Below are 18,152 nucleotides of genomic sequence, written 5' to 3'. Positions count from 1 at the left end.
AACTAGGGCATTTAACCCCACAGCTCCTGTTGGGAGTTCGAGGGGAAAAGTCCCCACAGTTGGGTTTGAAAGTCTTAGCCTATTTTAAAAAGCAGGAGCAGAGAAGATCAGGAGACATGATTGCAGCTGTCAATAGCCCTCTTGCATTAGGTATTAGCAGCGCTCTGTGTCGTAGAATAATAATAATTAAAAACAAAATCTGTGAAGGCAATAGGTGTGCTGGAAGAGAGTTTTGGGAAGCAGTGTTTTGATCCCAGCTTCTTGCTGCTGTTTGTAGAAGGGTCTTTGCTGTTGCGGTTGCGATGTGAATTCCGACTCTTGTGTTGTGTTGGAGTTGTCTTGCAGGTGCAGCATCTGTTGTACTCTGGTTATCACTAGAGCTGTTCTCTTAACAGCATTAGGTGGGTCTGATCTGGCTCTTCTCTCAGTCGTGCTCTGGGCAATGCAGAGGTGGCCAGAGCACAGCGGCGGGCCAAGCACAGACTCTGAAGTTATACAATGTGACCTGTGACCATCCCCTTATATAACACATTGCTGGAGCCTGTAGAGCCGACAGGTCTCAGCACGCGATGCTCCTGTGCAATCCCAGCAGCCTCTGCTGAGATCCAGAAGGTGCGTCTCATGCTGGGACCTGTCGTCTCTCTGAGCTGCACCTCGGTATCTCTGGTTTTATGGCTGGTCTTTGTGCCAGTGACCTTGCTTGGGAGAGGCTTGGATGCACCTGGGGCAATGTGTGGGGAGGGGATTGGGGATGCAACACAGTCCCATTAAAAAAAACCTAACTCAAGCAGCAAGGGCTGGTGGTATTCCACAGTGGGATGGTCAATGCTGGATGCACTGCTGGTGGGTACATGGTAAATACTGGTCTGGACTGCAAGTTACGTTAGACGGAGGAAGTGCGGGCACGGGAGAGATTTCCCCAACCCCTCTTGCTTTACAGCACACTTTCAAAAAGGATCTGACAGTGTTAAAACTGTGAGGCTTCTTTTTTTTTTTTAGTTCTCATAGCTACCCACATCCCCCTTATAATAGTGAATGCATCTGTCACTACTTTCCTAATGAGCGTCCCAGCTGCCCCTTTGGGACTCCTACCTATCCATGTGGGCTTGGGCATGTGGAGCTCACAGAGGGGAAGTAGCAGCAGACGGACTCCCTCATTCGCCCCCTCCTCTCCTGGACGACCTGCCCTCGAGGGAGGGGAGAGGAGGAGGCAGCTCTTGTGTCAGCGCTGGCTCAAGAGAGCTGGCTTGCACCCCCTGCAATCACAGCCAATAATGACAAAAAGACACTGCTGCTGCCAGAGAGAGAGAGCTGAGTGCCAACCATTACAGCAATGTCACAGCCCTGGGACGGCTGCTACTGGCAAGAAATTTCCTCACTTTAGGCAGAGCTATAGGAAGGAGGCATTGGTTTAATAACAAAGACCGTCTCTGCTTTTTGAGGGGTGGGAGGGAGAGGAGGGGTGTGGATTTTCAAGGCTTTTTCCTCCATGTGCCATTGAAGTTGCCTTCAGTGAAACCCGAAGCATCTCCTGTCCCGTTCTCAACAGTACAGCGGGCTGGGCACTGCAGTGCTCAGATGCGAGCCAGCCTCGGTCCAGACAATGGCGGAGAGGGTGATTTTCCAATTGCAATAACAAAAGGCAGCTGGGGAGGAATTGGGGAGCAATGCTATGCTGGGTTCACCAAGGATCATCGTTGGCATCAGTCCTTCTCCCAGCCCACTGCTGGTTAAAAGCCCAGCTTGCTGGTTGATTAGTCCCAAAAAAGCTGCATTAACCCAAGTCAGGGCCTGATCTGATCCACTGGAGTCAATGAGAACCTTGCCAATGATTTTGATGGGCTTTTGGTCAGGTTCTTAAGGAGGGGAGATGGTCTTGTGGTTCAGGTGTAGATCTGGCTCTGCCACTCACTCCCAGTGTGATCTCAGGTCACTTAAGAGCAGATCCTATAAAATGCAAAGTGCCCTCAGTTCACATTGTGTCCAGTGGGAGTTGAGGTGACCCAGAACTTAGCAGGATCCGGCCTGTAACCAGTCCATGCCTGAGCGTCTCCCATCTCTAACGTGGGGATGATGAAATACTAACCTACTGCACGAGGGGGTTGCAAGACTGATTCAGTTAACGTTTGCAAAATGCTTGGAGACCCCGAGATAGGAGGTGCTAGAGAAGGGAAAGTGCTGTTATCAATGTGCATAGCTTGGCCAGATGACTAAGGGAAATATGATAACTGTCTAGAGCTGGAGGATTTAAGTGCCAAGGAGGAAGAGACTGGTACAAGGGGACATGACGAGCAGCAATGGAATGAGGAATAGGAAAGAAAAGTACAAGGTGAGTCTTAGGAAATATTGTCCACTGGTGAGAGCTGGTTAAGCTGTGTGCCACTTCCCAGGAATGAGGTGAATGTGTGGACACTTGGGTCATTTAAAACTGAGTCAGAGAATATTCTGTAGGGAACAAGCCTGCGCTGTTCTCTAGATGGGATAGGTGATTTCATAGGTTTCAGCTTTAATTGCTATGATTCAGCGCTGTGCAAAGGTTTTATAATATAGGAGCCACAGTTGGACATTTCAGACCTGGATTTCAAGTCCGACTTCAAAGTGGGGTCCTCGTTTGGCCCATGATAAAGATTCAGTAGGGGGGGAAATCATGATATTTGGATCTCTAATTTACCTCCCTGCCCGTGTATTGGACTCATCCCTTGATGGATCAAGGCACCGAGTGTGACATTTGAGTTGTGCATCTAGATTTTGCAAGGCCCTGTGCCAGAGTTCAGTTTTGGTTTCCAGTTACGACCACTGTAGAGAGATCAGTCCCTCCCAGACTGAGTTTGGGATTCTGGTTGAAGCGCCTCTGGAGTTGTACTGGGAATCTCTGTGTCTGTGGCCGGTGGGGAACTGCCGAGGTGGAGGAATTATTACTTACTGGCATTGTGCTGGTGTCCAGAGCCAGCAGCGACAGCTTTCTAATCTACCGAGGGGTGCTCAGCCTCCCCGCCTCTGCCCCCACTCCACCTCTTCCCCCAAACCCCCATCCTGCCCTGCCTCTTCCCACCCTGTTCCTCCCCTGAGCACGTCCCTCCCTCGCTCCTCCCTCCCCCCAGCACCTCCTGCATGCCACGGAACAGCTGATCCGCAGCGGGCAGGAAGTGCTGGGAGGGAGGGGGAGGTGCTGATCGGTGGGGCCGCTGGTGGGCGGGAGGCACTGGTGGAGGAGGGGAAGAGCTGGCTGCTAGTGGGTGCTCAGCACCCACCATTTTTTCCCCATGGATGTTCCAGCCCTGGAGCACCCACGGAGTCGGCGCCTATGTCCAGAGTGGTTCCATTGGTGCCAAGTGTTGTACAAACACAAAGGAAGACATGGTCGCTGCCTTAAGAAGATTCCAATCTACTTAGGCAGATTGTTGTTGTTCATTGTTGTATCACAGTAGTGCCTAGAGAGCAGAGCCGAGCCCTGTTGTGCTAGCTAGACCCTGGACAAAAACATAATAACGAGAACTTGACGTTTAAGTAAGCTAAGTAAATCTAAGTCCCCACTCACCAACTGTACCTTACTCTCAGAGGTGTATGCTACTCTCACACTGTGATACCGTCACTGCTGTAAATTTCAGAGCACGCCGCCTGTGTTGCAGAGACAGCAGCCATTGTGCCTTCCAAATTCCGCAGCTTGTTACTGAGGGCGCGCACACACTGTGCTCTCTCCAGTGAAATCTTTGCTTTGGTTCTTTCTTTCCTCTTTTTCCTTAACATCAAATAAGTCATTCAGACTGAAAATATAGAGCTGCTCTTTGTGTATGAAAAACATAACTCCAACGAGAACTGGACCTGCCAGGGATTGTACTCCCTGATGGCAACAATGCTTCTTTGTTAGCACCGTTGTCCCTGACCTGTCTCCAATGTCTGGGGCACTGTCTCTTTAAAGCTTTAATGTGTAGTGTCAAAGCCAACAGAGAGTTCAGCTTATTAATGGATTCACTCGGTTAATGTCCCAACATTTTTTTTTTCCCCACCAGCATAATTTAGAAAGGGGGAGGGGAGGAGAAAACCCAGTCGCATTTCTGGGGAGGGAGCCGTGGTATGGCTCATTGCTTTGGAGAAATGGACCCAGAATGGCTGATTGGTGCTACAAGGAAATACTGGGCCAGCCCTTTGCCTTTCTGTCTATGTGTATGTCTCTCTCTATCGCTTTCTCCTGCGGGGTTCCCTGCATCAAAGCTTCTTCCAGTTCTTATGCTAATGAGGTGCATTAATGCTTAATGACTGTGAACAGGCTTGTTTAATTGCACCTATCTGAGCAGGAGGCACGGTTGCTGTATAGAGGGAACAACCATGTAAGCAGCTGCATGCCCTCCTGGACAGTCTTAATTACATGTAAAACTGATGTGATCTAAACCACCAGGCTGGTGATTAGTTTAGTGAGGCAGGTGGTACTTTGCAATTCAGTGCCTCAGAAACTCGGAGAAAGTAAGATCAGATTCTTTCATAGGCTATGGAGGATAAGGCAAGCCCCGATCATCCTTGAATTTCCTGTTGGGTGGGGAAAAGCACAGCATAGTAGATTAATTTAATTAATTTATTGCAGTTAGTTTGCAAAGACATTATCCGCCAGCGTCTGTGCAGACTACTGAGCAGTCCCATTAATGCAATGCTATTTCCCCTGTAAATCCTCTCCCCCAAGTTACAGGAGGAATGAGCTGCAGTGGTCTCAGCTTTCTGCAGTGTTATCTCGCGCTGTTTGAATACGGCTGATTGTCTGAACTACAAAGGGGCCCGGCGCTAATGCAAAGCCATCCCTGTTGGCAGAAGACCTAGATTAATGACTCCGCATGCCTTGCCTTGGCTGTAAACTGGATTTCCCTAAAGCAGCTCGGGGAGCTGCTGTCTCTGCTACAGTATCTGGGCTTCTCGCAGATCTGCAATTGTTCAGCTGGCGAAAGCAGCAGAATCTGGGAGCACCTCCAAGTGCAAGGCTGTTAAGTAGGGGTGCACAGGTATGAAGGTACCAGTCACTGCAAGCCATCTGCTGCTAATTAACGCTACTCGCTTTGTGCAATTATTCGTTTTGTTTTCATTCACCAGAGAAAAAGCACTTTTGGGAACCTAGCACTTTTTGTGCAGAAAACAGATAGGGCCCAAACCCAGCAGTATTGCAGGGGCCATCCAAAAACAATGACGCTCCTAGCACAGTCTCTTCTTCAGTCCCCCACTACTCATGCTCTCTTCCTCCCCACCCCCAAAGGAGCCTTCCTCTCAATCCTACTCCCTGAACACTTCCTCCCAGCCAGTTCTGCTTCCTGTTGGCCTCCCTGATCTCTGCCCCAGTGTCCCAAAACAGACTGTTCCCAACTCCTGACAGTCACTTCCTCCCAGTCCCCTAACCTATGGGCTCCTTTCACTTCCTCCCCAAGTCCTGTTCACTGAGCAGACTCTCCTTTCCACTTCTTTCCCCAGTCACTGTTTGATCTTCCTCTCCTATCCCTCTCCCCATCCTCCAGCTTTAAGTATTTATTTTTTAAAAGGCTTGCCTGAGGCTCTTATGCTTTTTACGCAAGTTAAAATCACAATCATGGGTATAGGTCAGGGCAGGATTTGATTCTTGGTTTCTTCTGGACTTGCTGCCACACTCAGACAGCTGAGCCCAGATCCCAAAGATCCAAAGATCTTTCCTTAATCCCTAAATTTGTGGGATTTGGCTTCTTTTACACGTTTGTTGCTGTTGCATCAGGGTTTGGCCCAGAATTAGAGGTCTGTGTGTATAGTTGCCAGTTGTTTTTTCCTGCAGCAGGTAGGCGAATGCCCCCAGTAACTGACCAAGCACTTGCTCCCAAACAACTGATACCGCTCTTGGCCAGCTCGCTTGCCTGAATTAACTTTGAGTGGTTTGATGCATTTCACCTCCTGTAGTTCACTTGCGCGAGTGTCTGCTATAATACAAATGCACAGTGGCCAGACTATAAAAATAGGTGAGTAAGTGACAGGGAAAGCCATGTGGAGGGCCTGGATTCTCGAGGGAAAAAGCAGTGCTCTCCTCAGCTTCTGGAGAGGAGATTGATGGGAAGAAGTGGGTTTTGTCTCCGGAGGGGCAAAGGGGAAGAGGGTTCTAGTGACTCCTTTGGTACTGCCTACCAGCTGATTCATTTCCTGTGTGCATAGGGAGTGTTGCATTGTGGGAGATGAAACCTTAGTTTAAGGAGAAAAGCCATGGCAGGGCTGGGCAGATTCACTAGTTCTGCAGCCCCAAAGGGCTGTCGTGGATCCAAGAATCGGGTCCATACACTCAAGCTGAGTGTTTGTTTTTTAAATCCTTAATATTAAATGGCCCACCCTGTAAAGTCCTGGGTGCAATCCCTCAACATTTCTGATGAAGAATTTGGATCAGCTAAAGAGGAGACTTTTTCCCAGAAAATCCATCCCATTTCGTACCCTAAGCCGGGCCCTGCCATGAAGAGAGACTATATGAGCAGTAGCTGTGTGGATGCCCAGGTGGTGCCAGATGCGATCAGTAAAGATCATAGTAACGTATCTCACTATCGAGGGTCAGGGCCTTGGTTTAAGTGACTGCCAGTAAGAAAGGATGCGGTTGGTCCCAACTGTGCCTTTTCCTTTGGAGCCAATAGATATTGATGTGCAGTGGGTAACGCTGTCCTTTGTCATGTGACTAGCACCAGGCAATAAAGACCATTCTTTTCCCAGCTGTGTCACACCTTTAGTGCCGTAACTAGGTTAATAGTTCCACCGTTTCTGCTGCTGTCAGTTGGTGCTGGGTGTGGTTTAGGCTGAGTTCCTAGGGCGGCAGTGCATTGGCAATTATAGTGAAGCTCTGTTTTGATTTTGGGTTCTGAGAAAAGCAGGAGCATTTATAGAAAGATGCTTTAAGTGAGGGATCCACAATTTTACACCAACTCTACAAATGCTCAACTTTTAGAGAGAGTAGGCACCAGCTCCCAGCTTTGGGGGGACATTACTGGACGGGAGAGACGCTCAGTCTGTCCAAATTGAGATTCAGCTGAGTATCACACTGGCAAAACAAACCTCCACGTGCTGAACCCGAGCCCAACTGAAATGTTTTCTTTGAGTTCCCCCGTTTGCCAAGCACACTTCCTCTCTTTTGATTCTTGCCACCTACTTACAGCCTGACTTGCAACAACAGAAAAAAAATATAAAAAATCGCAGCATTCAGTAGAAGGCTTTCCTGTCTAATGACATTCAATTTATTAACCAAAACTCGGTCTGCACCAGGGTGGGATCTAATAATATTCAGGCTATGGAGACATCAAGTAGAAAGAAGCTTAAAACCCTTTATTTCACAGTAAAACTGTCAGTAAATAACTGGATTGTCTTGAGACTGAGAAAATGGGGATTTATCTTCCTGCACATGAAAAGTGCTTATTTTTTTTAATCAGCTTCAAAAAGCCCCAGCAACCTTGATTTTCCTTCCATACTGTTCTGCAGCTCTGCCAAGCCCCAGAGCCACACCAATCAAGAAGCAGACTCTAAAGATCATTTTTAATTAAATTATTAAATTAATTCCTTTCCTTCCTTCTCTGTTTCTCCCTTGCCCCCCTCCTCCATTCTCTGTCTCTCTGTTTCCCCAGCTAATGACTTCTAAGCAGTATGGCATTTGAGCACTACCTGTCAGTAACACCACACTTCCATGCTGGTATTTAAACTGGGCACTGAGACACATAATTCCCTGCCGATGTTTCCCCATTTGATGATATTCTCGGAGGTAAATCTCCAGTCGCTCCCTGTTTTCTTTAATAACGCTAATAGGCACAGATTAATTAAACTGTTATATTACTTCCTTCTTTCTACCAGCACCAGTTAGAAATCTTATTACCTGCTCCTCTCTGCTTGCCTTGTCCCCAAAGTGGTTCAGTTCCAGCCAGTTTCCCAGATTTCTCTGAGGCTGTTGCACAAGGTGAAACTACAGACACTGTCTCCAAAGGGCCAGATTCTGCTTTCGGTTCTACCCTGGCAACCCTCCTGAACTTTCATAGAATCACCCGGGTGTAACCGAGGGCAGAATTTAGCTCAGTCTGGCTGAAGAGGTTCTTTCTTGAAAGCAACAGCAGGTCTATTGTTGAGTCTAGATACCGTCTCTAAAGGACTGCAGCTGTAGAGAAGAGGAACTGTATACTTCTATCAACTCCTTGAGGGCCCCAGGATGTATTAGTTAAGATTGCGGGATAGCGTGTCTGGGCTGTAGTGAAGGGTTCTTTTGAATGACACTCTGGACAGACAGTTGCACATCTGTAGTTCTATGGTTAGGTTTTCCAGACAGTGGGAATGTGACAGTGTGTGGGAAAATTCGAGATAAAGAAGGCACATTAAAGAATGCCTGGGTAGATTTTGGTCAGATAGCTCAGTGGGGACTCGTGTTGACCAACAAGACCAGACCACAATGCAGAGGCTTGTTTTCACACAAGGATTTGCGATGTCGTTTGAAATCCACTCAGGAGCTTCCTGCACTAATTACATTTATAGTCATCATTATCCTAATATCCCCCATTCATCTAGTACTGTTTATTCACAAGGATCCCAAAACATTTCACACACTAGGGGCAAAATCCTTAAGTCCCGACCTGGTTTGTGCTCTGTGGGAGTTGTGACTGAGTGAGAACAGCAGAATACAGCCCTCTGTAGTTATAGGAATAGCCTCAGGACTGCAGCCACTTATGGTTTAAAAGGCTTCGGCCTGTTCACAGCAAACTGCACACTTTGGAGGTGGGGGGTGGGGTGCATTTTGACCTGGGCAGCCCCTACACTTACAGAAAGTGTCATTTTTGATCATTAATGTCCGTGTGGAGCCGGCAGGTTATCTGTTTCAGGTCTCACCCGAAGGATTCAATGCGGAGAGACTCCCTGGCTCCCATGAAGAACGCTCAGTTGCTCTAACTTACGTTAACCCATCCTGAGTGGCTGTAGGCTGCATCACAGCCCAGAATCTCCTTAGTGCCATGTGCTATGGACCTGTCCCCTCGCAACCCCACCTCCAGCGTGGCCCCTCCACTAGGGCTTACAAGGAGTGCAGCGCAGGGCTGCATATGGCTGCCCTGCACTATGCGAGTGCAGGAGGACTTTTCCTCTGGCTAGTTTCCTGTATGGTCCCTAGTCACTGCCAGAGTGGCATGTGGAGACCAGAGCAGGGGACAAAACCTGCCCCAGTGTGTCTTCAGTGACAGTCTGCAGTGAAACGAATGCAAACAGCACAGTCCTCGGAGATGCAAAGGTGCAGTACACAGAAAACAAAGCATAACGTCTGCATGACTAAATACGCCTCACCAATGTCTGATCCTGTCCGGGGCTGAGTACTCGCAGCTCTCACCAACATCTATGGGAGCTAGGACGCAGCACCTTTTAGGATCAGGCCCAAATCTGGAGGGAAATTAGTCTTTAATGTTCATATGTGTAAGGCTAAAACCTGATATGCAAGTTCTCCTGTGTTAATTTACCCGAGTTATTTACTATCCTGATTACTGAAGATACTCTGATTAGTATATGAAATATTTCTATACCTTCAGCCTGATTAAGCGATAGCTGCAAAATAAATATTTGTCTCATTATAGTTGTGTGATCACGCAATCAAAGACCCGATCATAGTGGAAAAGGGAATGAGATAAGGCTGGTGTGGGAATGGAGGGAATAGCGACAGACTTCGATGGACTGAAGGGAGATAAAAGAACGGACAGAACTGGAGGGAAGGCTTAGTGGTCAAAGGCTTATGACTGAATACCTCAGGGCTTGTCTACATCAGAAAGTTGCAGCGCTGGTGAGGGAGTTACAGCGCTGCAACTTTGAAGGTGTACACATCTGCAGGGCACCACCAGCGCTGCAACTCCCTGTTTGCAGCGCTGGCCGTACTCCCGTTTTGTCTCGGGTGTAGAGGATCCAGCGCTGGTGATCCAGCGCTGGTAATCCAATGTAGACACTTACCAGCGCTTTTCTTGACCTCCGTGGAAGGAGGAAGCCTCTGGTAATCAAGCTGGTCTCCTTTCCCGGTTTGCTCTCTCGTTCCCGGAGCCCCGAGCAAGCAGGTCTCCTTCCCTGCGGTTTGCTGGGTGGCTCCGGGAACGAGAGAGCAAACCGCGGCGAAGCGGGTCTCCTTTCCCGGTTTGCTCTCTCGTTCCCAGAGCCCAGAGCAAGCAGGTCTCCTTCCCTGCGGTTTGCTGGGTGGCTCCGGGAACGCGAGAGCAAACCGCGGCGAAGCGGGTCTCCTTTCCCGGTTTGCTCTCTCGTTCCCAGAGCCCAGAGCAAGCAGGTCTCCTTCCCTGCGGTTTGCTGGGTGGCTCCGGGAACGAGAGAGCAAACCGCGGCGAAGCGGGTCTCCTTTCCCGGTTTGCTCTCGCGTTCCCGGAGCCCAGAGCAAGCAGGTCTCCTTCCCTGCGGTTTGCTGGGTGGCTCCGGGAACGAGAGAGCAAACCGCGGCGAAGCGGGTCTCCTTTCCCGGTTTGCTCTCTCGTTCCCAGAGCCCAGAGCAAGCAGGTCTCCTTCCCTGCGGTTTGCTGGGTGGCTCCGGGAACGCGAGAGCAAACCGCGGCGAAGCGGGTCTCCTTTCCCGGTTTGCTCTCTCGTTCCCAGAACCCAGAGCAAGCAGGTCTCCTTCCCTGCGGTTTGCTGGGTGGCTCCGGGAACGAGAGAGCAAACCGCGGCGAAGCGGGTCTCCTTTCCCGGTTTGCTCTCTCGTTCCCAGAGCCCAGAGCAAGCAGGTCTCCTTCCCTGCGGTTTGCTGGGTGGCTCCGGGAACGAGAGAGCAAACCGCGGCGAAGCTGGTCTCCTTTCCCGGTTTGCTCTCGCGTTCCCGGAACCCCCCTTGAAGCCGCCCAACAGCGCTGCAGTGTGGCCACATCTAACACCACTTGCAGCGCTAGTTGCTGTAAGTGTGGCCACTCTGCAGCGCTGGCCCTATACAGCTGTACTAATACAGCTGTAACAACCAGCGCTGCAAAACTTTAGATGTAGACATGGCCTCAGAGGGCACGGTTCTTTTCTCATTACAGTGATGCTCATTGGAAATAGCTCCACTGAAGGCACCTAGATTTCCTGGAATCCCAGTTTGGAATCCCAGGAGGATCAACTGAGCCCTTCCAATTTTTTGAAACAGATCAAGTGAGTTCCAGGAAGTTGATTGTGTGTGCAGGTCTTTCAGGTGATGTCTTAAAAACCAAGTCCTTGTCTGTGCTGTGTGAGCGTAAAGTAAGCCATGGCACTAGGGGATTGTGCCAGATGTGTGCCCCTCATCTCTCAGGCTCAGATCTTTGGGTCTGGCCCAAGATGGCAGGGCAAAAGTGGTTTAAAATTCAGTCTTTAGAGTACACACAACCAGCCTTAGGGGCTGCTCTAATTCACACTGGCTGGTAGGGACCCCCCGGGGCATTACACAGCTGGTGATCACTGGTGCACAAGGCATTTTGTATGCATTCCCTTTCATCCCAAGGCACAGAATAAGTTGTCTGAAAGCGATTTAAGAGAGATCTGAGTGTGAACCACTCTGGTACACTGTTCTTTACCTATCTGTTAGGAGAGCAGGGGAATTTTATTGTGGTTGTAGAAGCAGCTGTGGGCAGAGGTTGCCTTACGAATTCATGAGGCCCGATGAAGATGAGCCACCCAAAAGTACAGGAACGCGTCCCAGATACGGCGTATAGTTACGCCTAGCAACGTCGTTTGCCATCAGTGCGCCTTGAATGAATGTGAGCACTGTTATACTGCAAAAGAGCTGAAGTCATTCTTCTAAGGGCAGAGTGTGGTGGGGAGGAGGTATGTTGCTAAAGGGAGGCTGCTCTTTGCATGGTGCTATATATTTAGGTAATGCTAACGAATGGCTATATAGCGGCTAGGTGCATATGCGTCAGCACTGTTCTCTGCTGGATGCCTGCTCACTGTATGACTAGCACTGCCGTCTAATGGCCCACAGAAACTTTAAGACCTGCCACTACATCTAACATAGATTCTTTTTTAGCTCAAGCAGCAGCAGACTGCTTTGAGAGCTGACAGTTTTGAACATCTAGCCTGGATCCAGCACTTTCGCAGATTAGCTGGTGTCTGTAGTGGCCAATGTTTTACCCGCAATATCATTGGACTGGTATAGAAAGCACAATAGGATCCATGTTAGTCCTGTGTTGTTTTGTGTCCTGCCATCGATCATCACATTAAAAATGATTCAGGGTTGAGCCTGATGCCCCTGTCTGAGCGTCAGTAATAAAAACACTTGGGAATTTAACCACCCGGTCTTCCGTGTGATGCTCCTGCTGCATCAAAGACCAGCTGCTCTGCATGAAACGTCCAGAGAGAGAGAGAGGCTGAATGGCAGCCTTTACATCTTTGTTGCCATAAAGCATAACCTGGGTTCAGTTCCTAGTTTCGCTCTCTTGCCCCCTGAGGCAGCAGATGCTAGAAGAGTTGTGGAGGCAACATGCTTAGCCCGAGGGGCTGGCGAGAGAGTGCGCTTGTCATTCCTCTGGCATGTGGTGTGGATAGGTCCTAAAGGGATTCCCATTCAGTCCTCCATCTGGAGGAAGGGAAGTGGAAAGCATGGCCGTGTGGGACTATTTCCTAATACCCACAACAGGGTTCTCAAGTGTTTTCATAGAGTGGACCACATTTTACTGGAGGCAGAGACTTTTTTTGGACACCTGCCTTCTTTTCACACTGACATGTTCACCTCCTCCCTCATTTACAATCATCTGAACAACCTCCTCTCCCAGTGATTGTGCAAAACCCCAGGGGCAATAACAGCAATTGCTTACATGGAAAAATAATATATGTCAGGAAAGTATTTAGTCATCTTTAACTGTTCAGCTGGTGGCTCTGGTCCCTTAAGGTGGTTCCTGTTTTCTCTCCTCCTTGTATTCTGTAGAGGTGACTTCTAGGCCAGGTCCACACTAGGAAGTCAGGTCAGTATAACTATGTTGCTCCGGGGTGTGAAAAATCCACCCCCTAAGCAACACAGTTAAATCAACCTAACCCCCCCGGTGTAGACAGTGCTAAGTTGATGGGAGAATTCTCCCATCGACATAGCTACTGCCTCTCAGGGAGGTGGGTTACCCGCACCAACAGGAGAGCCCCTGTTGTCGGTGTAGATAGTGTCTTCACTAACGTGCTGCAGTATTTTAAGTATAGACCTGCCCCTACTGCAGGTTACAAGACTGGCTGCTCCTCTTTGTTTCCAGTGGCTTCTATAGATACCAAGGCTCTTCTTTACAAGAAAGAGCTTGCAGGCCCAAAGAACCAACTGGAAGGTTAGGCAGTGAAATCAGCTCTCCACAGGTTCACGGCTAACTGTTCTGTGGGCCGCTTTCTGAGAGCTGCTGACTTGGCCTAACCATCCATCCCTCCTGCACATATATTACAATGGTATCTGAGCACTTACCTAAGGCTTTACAGACATTAACTAATAGCAATAAAGACATGGGCATAACTCACTAGGACTTTTTTAGAAACTAAAGGAATCGTGTGGTATGATATGGCAGCTGAGCGGGACCCAGATGAGTCGCAGGGCTCAAATCCCTCCAAATGCCCCCCGTCCCACCCTCTCCCCACAGTGATTTTCCGTGGGTTAATAGTAAGCAAGAAAATCCGTTATGGCAGTTTAACTGCCACTCTACAAACCGTCCCTGCTTCCCTCCCCTATGTGCAAGGGGGGTTATTTGCATAATACAATTGTTGTCAGAGGCTGGTTTGCATAAAAGACATGGCGGAAAGACCACCAAGGGGCTGGCTCGGCCTTTGAGGGGAGTCTTAAGAGAGCACCAAAGCGGAAGTTGGTAGGGCCTCGTCTGGGTGCAGTACTGGTTACCCCATCTTCAGAAGGATTTAGAATGGACTAATCCATGGCAGAATTAGAAAGGGTTCAGAGAAGGATTAGGGACATGGACAAACTCTCCTATGAAGAGAGGTTGAAAAGACTGGGATTGTTTATTGTTGTTAACCCTTATTGAGATTGCAAAGTCTAGCACTCGAAAATAAGGAAATGCTAGTATGAAAGTTGCTTGTGCAACATTAATCCAGCCCCTTTGTTTGTATGCATTACAATACAGTCTTTAAGTATGTGATCATGTACTGTTTTTTTCCACAGGACCCCTGCCTCATTCAGTGCACAGAATGGACAGTACTCACTTAATAAGCAGCTGATCAATACTTGGTTTTCTCCTTATTGTTCAATATCTGGCCCCAGGCCTTACATACTGCATGCTATTCAGACCCAGCTCTGAAGACAGAATTATTCATTTTCTCATGGGCTTTTTCTCTGGTGCTCATCACAGTAGTATCTGACTGTGTTTTAGATGTTAGTGGATTTATCTTCACAATATCCCTGTGACCGGGGGATGGTATTATACCCATTTTACAGTTAGGGAATTGAGGCACAGAGAGATTAAGGTAAACGATTTCCACTAATTTTGTGTGGCCAATTTGAGACACTTAAGCCCTGGTTTTTCAGAGTCCTTAGCTCTGTGTGTTCAAAGCCCAGCTCCAGTTGTGAGCGCTCAGCAAGTCTGCAAATCAGACCCCAGGTGTCAAGTTGGGCACCCAGAAAATGAAGTGCACACAATCAGTGACCACCTCTGAAAAGTTTGGTTTAAGGGACTTGCTCAGAATCACAAAGAAATTCTGTGGCAGAGGCAGGGATCGAATCCAGTTCTCCAAGGCAGCTTTCAACCGCCTTAACAGTGAGTTCTGCCTTTCTCTTCCTGCAGTCCCCTGTCTCGGTCACTACAGACCTTTTCACTTCTGCAGCAAATAAATCAGGATTCAACAGACAACAGCCTCCTTCATTACACAACCCTGACTCATCCCCAGGGCAGATCCATCCTGGGCATTGAATGAAGAAGTCCTGTGGAAAAAATAATATGCGATCATGTAATTAAAGACTCCTCATGCTTACAAGGGTGCCAAATTAAGGTTGCAAAGGCACCTTTAATTTTGGCATTTCCTAACTTTTGTGTTTTTGTCTTTGCAACCCTCATAATGTTCTTTTAATGTTTGCGTGCGTGTGTAATTTCCTAGGTTTTAAAAAAATCAAACTGGGAAAAAAAAAACAGAAATTCAATCATGTGGCATTATATTGACACCCACATGGGTCATCAGCAGGGTTTAGATCCACCACACAGACCTCTGCAACTTGTGCTAGCAGAGTAACTTATAGCAGTAGTAGGTTGTCATCTTCTACATGAACCTGCACAAGAAGGGGATAAGTCACACCCTTTGCCAGTGAGTTTAACAGATGTTTACTGACAGCAGCGGAATGGTGAGACTGAAGAGGAGCACGTGCTAATGGGCACAGACGTCTCTGCCTGTTTCCCCCAAGCTTGACCTCTTCTGCTTTGCCCCCTCCAGCCTGTCCTTGGCCCAGTCCTGTCTCTTCCCCAGGGTTGGCTCTTGTCCCAGTTCCATTCTCCTAGCCTGCCCCTCCCAGTCTCCACTCCTCAAGCTTTTTCATCCCAGTCCCAGTCTCCTTGTGCAGCCAGTCCTCAGGCTCACTCCGAGGGCTTGTCTACATCACAAAGTTGCAGCGCTGGTGAGGGGGTTACAGCGCTGCAACTTAGGAGGTGTACACATCTGCAGGGCACCACCAGCGCTGCAACTCCCTGTTTTCAGCGCTGGCCGTACTCCCGTTTTGTCTCGGGTGTAGAGGATCCAGCGCTGGTAATCAAGTATAGACACTTACCAGCGCTTTTCTTGACCTCCGTGGAATAAGCAGGTATCCCAGCATACCTGAGGAAGCCTCTGGTAATCAAGCTGGTCTCCTTCCCCGGCTTGCTCTCGCGTTCCCCGAACCCCGAGCAAGCAGGTCTCCTTCCCTGAGGTTTGCTGGGTGGTTCCGGGAACGCGAGAGCAAACCGCGGCGAAGCTGGTCTCCTTCCCCGGTTTGCTCTCGCGTTCCCCGAACCCCCGAGCAAGCAGGTCTCCTTCCCTGCGGTTTGCTAGGTGGTTCGGGGAACGCGAGAGCAAACCGGGAAAGGAGACCAGCTTCGCCGCGGTTTGCTCTCGCGTTCCCCGAACAAGCAGGTCTCCTTCCCTGCGGTTTGCAGGGTGGTTCGGGGAACGCGAGAGCAAACCGCGGCGAAGCTGGTCTCCTTTCCCGGTTTGCTCTCTCGTTCCCCGAACCCCCGAGCAAGCAGGTCTCCTTCCCTGCGGTTTGCAGGGTGGTTCGGGGAACGCGAGAGCAAACCGCGGCGAAGCTGGTCTCCTTTCCCGGTTTGCTCTCTCGTTCCCCGAACCCCCCTTGAAGCCGCCCAACAGCGCTGCAGTGTGGCCACATCTAACACCACTTGCAGCGCTGGTTGCTGTAAGTGTGGCCACTCTGCAGCGCTGGCCCTATACAGCTGTACTAATACAGCTGTAACAACCAGCGCTGCAAAATTGTAGATGTAGACATACCCTGAGTCCTAATCGAACTCTGCCATGCCCAGTCTCCCCACTCCCCACATCCAGTTCCAGCTCCCCGCTCCAGCCACATCTCGTCCCTAATCAGCCCCGTCCCCTCCTCTTGGCTCTTGTCAGATCTGTCTCTGGCCTCCTAGTCCTAGTCTCCGCAGGCTCCTCTTAATCTTCCCAGTCCTCCCTCTCCAGTTCCTTGTCCTAGTTCTCTGCTCCCTGGCTCCTTTTCCCCATCTCTCTGCCCAGCCAGTCCCAGTTCTCTCCCTGCACCTTCTTGCCTCCCCTCCCTTCTGCCTGCCACTGGTTCCTACTCCCAGTCACCTTGTCCAGCACCACGGCGCTCCGTCCCAGTCTCCTTTCTTGGCCTCCTCTCCCCTCCAACTCCCAGTCCTGGTCTCCATATGCAGCCCATCCCACTTTCACTCCCCCTCCATCCCTCCAGTCCAAGTCTCACCAGAATCCTTGTCTCAATCTACTCCCTTCCCTCCCCTTGGTCTGGCGTCTGGCCACTCTGAATTTGAATCCTCTTCTACCCTGCCCAGGCGCCAGCAGGTATTGGGAGAGGGGATCACTGAGAGCACAGGACAGGCAGGCTCCCTGCTCTCAGTTCAGTTGCCCAACCCCACCCCAGCTGGGATTAACCATTACAGGCGAAGCCCGGCTTTGCTTCTGTAGCCCTGGGCTGGAACGTGCTTAGTCGTGGAGATGGCAGATGTGGGGTTAGACTAGATGACCCTTTGGTCCCTTCTAACCCTTTGATTCTATGTGTAACCCACATGCATTATACAACAGCATTTGATTTCTTTGACCCAGAGAAGGAGAGTGAAGCAGTGGGCAGGGACCATGGATTTTTGTTGGAATACTCAGCGTCTCTGCGCATATGCAGAGTGCAGGGGAAGGCCAATCAACTAGAGAGGCCCAGCAATTCCCAGAGCTAGGATGTGGGTGTCAGTAGACATACTCGGTACCTGTTTCGGATGCTGTATAAAAAGTTTTCATTTGGGACATGCAGTCTTCCAAGCCCCACGTATATTCATCATCTGAGAGCAGAGCCTATTAGAGCTCAGGGAGAAGGTTATAAATGTCAGACTTAATGAAAGACAGCCCTATGGAGTCAGCTGCTGATGAAGGCAGGACCAAGAGATGTTTGTTGCGGGGGGGAGGGGGGAGGACAATACCCGTATCATTTTGGATCTAGGTGAGTGCTATTCCAGATCTACGTGCTAGGGAAAGCCTCCATTTAGACAGTGTGTGGGCTAGCAGAGTGTGTTTTCTGGACCTACATGGAGAGCTGGGGGGGGAGCATTTTTCACTCCTCGAGGCTACAGAGCCTAAAGAATTTGCATTTAACTGCTTTAAACTAGGATTTTGTCCAAGTTAAAGAGAGAACAGGGTAGAGCTCAGTGAGGTGAAGATATGTAAAGTCTTACCTGACTCTAGCTGAGCTTATGGGGAAAAGAGAGTGGCCTGTTGAGTGAAAGTCTTATAGAAATCCAGGGACGGATGCTTTATATGCTGATCCCACTTGGGCCCAGCAGCGAAGGAGACCAGTCAGCTGCTAACCCAAGGGCTGCAAGGGTCCCCAGACTTCTGTTTGCTGCCAAGGCTCTGAAATGTTTGGAAAAGAACACAGATGCTGCCATTATTCTCAAGCCCTGAAGAATCCAGGTGACACAATACCTGTTACGGCCCCACTATAGAGACCAAGCATTCATCTCTGAGAGAAGATGATGAGAGAGTGTATGCTAAAGTACAGAAGCATAAATGTTCCATCG

The 18,152-nt window shown here is 49.5% G+C and overlaps 1 protein-coding gene across 7 annotated transcripts in view; it reads left to right on the top strand.

Moving 5' to 3' along the window:
* The window catches only part of RAI1 (retinoic acid induced 1), a 136,028-nt gene that overhangs the window by 14,139 nt on the left and 103,737 nt on the right, over window positions 1-18,152 (top strand). Inside the window, exons 1-2 of one of the 7 annotated variants that reach the window (XM_050967849.1) lie at window positions 2,128-2,329; window positions 4,676-4,988. The exons of 4 other annotated variants lie outside the window; for them this stretch is intronic. The gene's annotated coding sequence lies outside the window, so the exon portion shown is untranslated. Of the gene's footprint in view, window positions 1-2,127; window positions 2,330-4,675; window positions 4,989-11,671; window positions 11,691-18,152 lie in introns of those variants that run through there. 2 more of the 7 variants (XM_050967847.1, XM_050967850.1) reach the window with 2 other exon arrangements.

Source organism: Gopherus flavomarginatus, chromosome 9 (assembly GCF_025201925.1).
Source record: "Gopherus flavomarginatus isolate rGopFla2 chromosome 9, rGopFla2.mat.asm, whole genome shotgun sequence".
NCBI lineage: Eukaryota > Metazoa > Chordata > Testudines > Testudinidae > Gopherus > Gopherus flavomarginatus.
The sequence above is the reverse complement of the archived record's forward strand: the minus strand, read 5'-3'. Positions and strand labels throughout refer to the sequence as shown.